Source organism: Emydura macquarii, unplaced genomic scaffold, assembly GCF_026122565.2.
Source record: "Emydura macquarii macquarii isolate MOO-44397 ecotype Brisbane River unplaced genomic scaffold, CSIRO-AGI_Emac_v2 contig_1253, whole genome shotgun sequence".
Lineage (NCBI taxonomy): Eukaryota > Metazoa > Chordata > Testudines > Chelidae > Emydura > Emydura macquarii.
Window position 1 is genome coordinate 89878041 of NW_027131390.1, and position 7237 is coordinate 89885277.

A 7237-nucleotide genomic window follows, 5' to 3' on the forward strand; every position below is an offset into this window, starting at 1 on the left:
CCCCATATATAACAGTAAGTTACTTGAATGATCTTGGGGGGGAAATCCACAGTAATTCTGGAGATTCTATGGACAATGTTTAAAAAAATAAAATCAGCACTAAAAATATCACAAGTGATTAGACAGAAAGTTCTAAGAATCCTTTTCCCTGGTTATTTAGTGTACCAGATTTCCGGCACAGCATCAAAACCAGGGTTCAAAGGTCATATAATACCACATGATATCAGGACTTTAGCAAACATTTATAAAGTATCTGCTACCCTAAAAAAAACCCACCATGTCAGTTGTTCATTGCTTTCTAATGTATAAGAGTAATTAATGCCATATATAAATTAAAATACTCAGGCCTGGTCTATACTTACAGGGAAATTCGACGACTGTCAACAGGAGTTACTCAAGCTACATAGAGTAGCTTGTGTAATTTACGTTGACTTCCTAAATCCTCTTCTGCACACCGTCTCCACTACGCTGCACCAACAGGAAATGCTGACCCATTGACACAGCGCTACTCTTTTTGGGGAGGTGGTTTTACTAAATCGACTTTCGCATCGATTGAGAGGGTCTTCACTTCCACTTAATTGATCCGGATAAATCGATCTGACAGCAGCAAAACATACCCTCAGATGTTCTGAATGCCAGGAGGTCTGCCAAGGTATTCAACACATCACTAGAATTGTTTTCCTCCTGGCTTTATATAGTATATAAAAATGTTATGTCACTTTGCATTGATATTAAAACACAAGGATCAGGTTTACTTCTAGGTAATATAGAATTGCATTATCAAAGTTATAAATCTGAAATTTTCAGAGTCAGATTAAGGGAACCTCTCTTATGGGCATCTTGAATCCATTTAAAATATTTGTTGTATTTAGACCAAAGTGGGTATTTCCTGAAAGTAAGTAATCTGAATAATTCATAAGTCCATAGCTAAGTCAATATCCACACATCTCTCTCTGAAACCAGACCCTTTTTAATAGTTTGTATGGTAACAATATAAAGTACAATTAAGATTTACAAATACTGTGTGCAAACAGAAAAGAGACATGATTTTGCAAAAACATGTATCTAATGTAGATAGCCTTCAAACACAATCATATTTGTAAAGAGGATATTATTGAATACAAAAGGTGTTTTTAAATGATGTTAAGGGGCTGACAATATTCAAGAAACTGATAAAAGCTGGGAAATTAATTTCCACTCTGTTACTTGCACTAACTCACTCTGGTGGGCAAGAACACCTGAGCAAATAATCTATAACAAAGTTTATTAGACAACACCCTGTTTTGATTTGGCCAATTATATTAGATAGGTCCTAGTTTCAATCATCAGGCTAGAGCTGACTATTGTCTAAGTTCAGATGGTGAAATCTTGGCCTCAGTGAAGACAAAACTCCTATTAACATGTACTTTGATGGGGCCAGGATTTCCTTCAAGGAGTTTTGGATACTGGATTTTGTTTTAGGTCTATCTCTAATTAAATACATTTAGTTATTCAAACCATATCTTCATCATAAAACTACGATGATGTTCATCATAAATAGATGTATGCTCAAAAGAGTACCAAGACTGGATCAGCAGTGGTGCTTCAGTATGGACTGATTTGCATTGCTAAAGCTATGAGGGTGGGGTGAAATCCTGAAACGAAACAGACTGCACCATGGAACTGATCCAGATGACAAAATCGATGACAAGACTTGTGTTGATTTTTATAGACTTTGGATCAAGCCCGTCTGTCTCTAGACAGTGCTCTAGGTCATTCATTTTCATAAACCCTAAAATTCACCCAAAAATCCTAAATAAAACTGATTTCACAGAAAAAAAAATTAAACTTCATATAGCACCTAATGTATCTGCCAATAGGCCTCTAGACATTTAACACCAAGCAATGAAACACAAATTAAACAGACTGAAATTCATGTAAAATAACTGAAAGCAGAAACAATTAAAATAAACTTAAAACAATGCCATGCTTGTAGAAGGCCGTCTGAAAAAGGGGGTGAAGCCTAGACTCAAGATTACACTAGCACTCTGAAGTGAGTCCTAATCCCATATGCTACTCTTTTCATATTTCCTCTCTGATATAAACGGTCTAATTTTTGTCCTGCTTAGATTAAGGGCAAACGTTCCATCAGTAATATCATGGAAACTTAAGCTACAATTTAAATATTTAAAAAATGGATGCCAGTGGTGGATTGGGCAAGGAAGTGGATGGGAAATAGGATGAAGATTTTCATCACTAGGTCAGAGAGAGTAAAAGGGTGTTTCACCCATTCCCAGTCTTTCACTTCCTCATTGATAGTGATTCATTAAAATGACTGTGCAGCTAGTACAGCATCAAACACAGGTCAGTCATAAGTAGAACTCATCAAAAAATTAACAATTTTTCTCCAGTCAAAAAATGTTGAACCCCGTGAGAGAGAGAGACCGGCTCTATAGCTCAGTGATTAGTCCATGTTCCAAATCAGGCAGAGCGTAGACTTGAATCTGAGTGTCCCACATCATAGTTTAGTGACCTCACCACCAGTCTGGCTATTCTAGGATAGCCAAAGTGTTTTCCAGCCAGCCCAAAAATAAGTGGGTGCAAAAGTTGTTGTCACTTAAATCATTTTTTTTTCAGACAAGGATAAAAGTCACAAAAATATCCATCCAAATAGCATTAAATGGCACCCTTGTTTCCAGGCTCAGCAGTAAAGTCACAGATTGAATAAGCCTTGAGACTGAACTACTCTCTGGGCTATTCTGTTATTCCAACTTTGTTTCTTTTGATCTGGGGTGGATTTGAACCAATGACCTACAGCTAAAGGGACCACAGCCCTCGAAGTATCACATCCCTCATTAATAGTGTGTCATGAAAATGATAATGTAATGTCAAAGACACAATGAATATCTGCTGTGCCTCAGATTGCTACCATTTCCTGTCATTAACCAGGTACCTTTGTTTATCAAAGCTTGTTTGTTCATTTCTAAATTTTATTATTTTTTAAGTTTTGTTTAGCAAAAGGACTTCCAATACTGGGCCCAATTCATCCCTGGACTAATTCCAGTGAGATCAGTGAATCCATAACCCGAAAGATTCTATCCCAATGATCTGCTTGCCCAACTACAATGTACAGAAGCTCTATAGGCTGTTCCAATTTCTTGATTTCAGTTCAGTCTTCTCTAGCTCGTTAGCTCTTTCATTAAGAAATAGGAACTCAGGAAAAGAAAATCTAAAAAAAACCCCAAAAACCTTTTGATACTTTCTTTCTTTTAGATGACATTCAACCTCACTCTGAATCATACTTAAGCTACCCAAAGTGACTAGCTATCAAGTCAATGGGAAGCAATCTTTCATTACTTATCTTGTGGCTGATCTGTCACTGTACATAAAATTCCTTTACCTTCTATAGTTCATCAGGCTTCTTCATTTGTTATTTAATAAACTGTTTATAGACTCCCTAATTACACATATTTGTTATAGATATCAAACTCAGAAATGTGAGAGAATATGCTAGATAGTTTCCCACCTAAAGTTTTAATAAGATTATAATACCTCCAGTCCATATGCTTCAAAAACGTTACCCTCAATTATGTAACAGGGGGTATGCTACTATCTGTTAACAGCTAGAACAGCTGTGGTTTTCTGCTTTTTTGCACCGCTCAGGAGAAGCGGCAAGTTCAGCTTCCCTTTTTTTCTTTTTTTTTTTGTTGTTGTTGCAAAACTTCTGAGCTGAACAGGTGTGTGCAATCATGAACCACAGTGATGAACCCAAACTGCTGCCTTTCTAAAAATTCCACCAGTCAGTGACACATTCTGGTCAAGGTTTCACAACCTTGTTTTCCACTGGTTGTTTCTGATGATTCATTACCCTTATGGAGGTGAATTTCAATTATCGTTAATATGCTTCTTTTCTGGTACTGTACAAAGAGGTTCCTCATTTTCATTTCTTACTCTTCCCCTCCACCCACCTTAAATGAATTGAATGTCTTTGATAAATGCTGAATTCACAGCCCAGGATAACAGAGTCAGGTAAAGAGCCTGCCACAACGGCAGTGCAAACTTTCCCACATTGCTCCATCCAGGTGAATCAGCACGAAGGGAACCCCCTCTAGATTGTTTATTTTCCATGTCCATTCAGACTTTTGCCTCTTTGTTAAGATTGCCAACAATTAGTGAAACTAGGTCATTGGTATAGAACTGCTCTTTGCAAGTGGACACTTGCCCATAGTCACTGAACTCATTTCATATAGGCCACCAGACACTCATCTGATAATATAGGCTCAATCTTACTTACAGTGAGGTCAGAGAGATTTGCCACTGACTTCAGTGAAGCAGAATCTGGCCTATGTTCCCTACCTACTATAATTATGATCTATTGGAACTGCGGGACAGTGACCTAAAGGTGAAAGCTGTGCAGTCCTATTGTACTTTGAATCTCAAATGACCTTGTATATTCTCCCCATTTTGCTTTTCACTTCTGCTCAACTTTTTTTTCCCCTCTATAAAAATGAAAACAATGTTTTTACCGTAGGTTGAGGACCTATTGCCATGCTAGTTTCTTCATGTCATAGGCCTTTATTTCCATTTCCTTTCCCTTCTCTTCACCTCCACCCAAGATCCAGTGTACTTTTAAGAAATAGGAAGTGTGTAGAAAAACTGTGTCCTCAGAAGGTCAGGTGATGTGAATTTCAAGAACAGCAGCATTGTGAAAGATGTACCCAAACGTCTTTCTCTTGTATCTTTGTAAGCTCTGTCTGCTGATAAGTAAGGCATTTTATTATGCAAAAGGTAAGGACAGCTGCTTCTGTGTTGCCATGAGGGTTGAATATAATTTCACGCCTAGAGCTCAAACCTAACTATACACAGGCAGCAATGAAGGAAGTACCTCATGTATGCTTTCAGTTAATCCTCATCCTACATATTACCACTACACTGACTGACATCCAGGATTTCTTGCAAGGAGAAGAGAGTTATTGAGATGTAGGTTCTTTTATGAAAAGAAAAGGAAAGAGGGTAAATAGGATGCTACTCTAGGATCCATTTTTTCTCTTAAGTACTTGTAAGACCCCCATTACCATACTCTCTGTGTGCCTTGCCATCTTTATCCTCATGACACTATTGTGAGATAGGGGAGTAATATTCTTCCTCTTGCAAGAAATCCTTGATGTGTCAGTTTATCCCCATTTTATAGATGGAGAGCTGAGGCTCAGAAAGACTATGATTGCAAGGGGAGGCAGGTGACTAGGCACTTATTGAAAATCCCACTAGGTAACAATCTGCATCTTTAGGTGCCTAAATATCTTTAAAAATCCAGCTCTATGTGACCTGCCCAAAGTCTCACAGAAATTCTTTGGCAGAGCAGAGAACTGAACCCATTGCTACCAAGTCCCAAATCACTCCTTTCACTTTCTCTTGCCCCACAAGCCTTGTGTCCCCCAAGTTCAAGAACTTTATGGATGCTCTACAGGTCATATGGGTTGCATGTCTAGCTAGCAACTGGTCACAAGCGGAGTTCCCCAGGGGTCGGTCCTGGGGCCGGTTTTGTTCAACGTCTTCATTAATGATCTGGAGGATGGGGTAGATTGCACCCTCAGCAAGTTTGCAGATGACACTAAGCTGGGGGGAGTGGTAGATACCCTGGAAGGTAGGGATAGAATACAGAAGAACCTAAACAAACTGGAGGATTGGGCCAAAAGAAATCTAATGAGGTTCAACAAAGAAAAGTGCAGAGTCCTCCACTTAGGAAGGAAGAATCCCATGCATAGCTATAGACTGGGGACCGACGAGCTAGGCAGCAGTTCTGCAGAAAAGGACCTGGGGGTAATAGTGGATAAAAAGCTGGATATGAGTCAGCAGTGTGCCTGGTTGTCAAGAAGGCTAATAGCATACTGGGCTGCATTAGGAGGGGCATTGCCAGCAGGACGCAGGAAGTGATTATTCCCCTCTAAATGCGGCCCCACCAATGCCGAATAGAGTATTGTGTCCAGTTTTGGGCCCCCCACTACAAAAAGGATGTAGACAAGTTGGAGAGAGTACAGCGGAGGGCAACAAAAATGATTAGGGGGCTGGAGCACAGGACTTATGAGGAGAGGCTAAGGGAACTGTGCTTGTTTGGTCTGCAAAAGAGAAGAATGAGGGGGGATTTGATAACAGCCTTCAACTACCTGAAAGGGGGTTCCAGGGAGGATGGGGCTAGGCTGTTCTCGGTGGTGGCAGATGACAGAACAAGGAGCAACAGTCTCAAGTTGCAGTGGGGGAGGTCTAGGTTGGACATTAGGAAAAAGTTTTTCAGTAGGAGGGTGGTGAAGCACTGGAATGGGTTACCTAGGGAGGTGGTAGAATCTCCATCTTTAGAGGTTTTTAAATTTGACAAATCCCTGGCTGGGATGATATAGCTGAGATTAGTCCTGCTTTGAGCAGGGGGTTGGACTAGATGACCTCCTGAGATCCCTTCCAACTCTATGATTCTAGGATTTCTCACACAAGCAAGTCTTCACAAAGGACTCCCACTGAACTAGAAAGGGTTCAAGTCCTGTTTTCAAGAGAAGTTGGGTGGCAAAATTTAGTGTATCTACAAAGAAGGAACAGAAACTGTTTTCCCCCTAAACTCTTCAGTTGGAACCTCATGACCTTAGATTTTGCAAGTGCATAAGGAAAGATACGTGCATACTGTGTACACAGGCAGAGAACCTGTGATTCATTGGCTTGTGGTCTGTGTATTCAACTCCTGAATCACAGAAGGAAAGTGACTCTTCAATTAATGTGTCCATCAGTACAGAGGCACATAAGTAGCCAAAGAATAAATTTGACAGAAAATTTATATGGAGTCCAGATTAGAGAAACAGTCTATTGATCCACAGTATGAGGGGGACACACTTATTAGGCATGAAACCTGTGATAATTTCTAACACGTAGTGATCACTGATTATTGACCAATGCAGCTCTTCAAGATATAGGCTATTCAGCCCTGGATGCCAAGTGTTTTGGCCTCAGAATTATGGCCTTATAGAAAGGTTGCACTTATGTAAAATGTCATTACAGCATCTGAGACAGAGTCTACACTTAAAACCTATACTGGCATAGCTGTAGTGGTTAAGACTGATTTTTTTTAAAAGCAACATAGCTATGCTGTTATAAATGCTAGCATAAATGCTGTTTTTCAGGCATGTGGGTGATTTTTCTGGTGTAATTTATTTCGCTCAGGGAATCAGCATAAGCAATATTGGCAAATACACTCTTTGCTGGTAGAAACTGCATC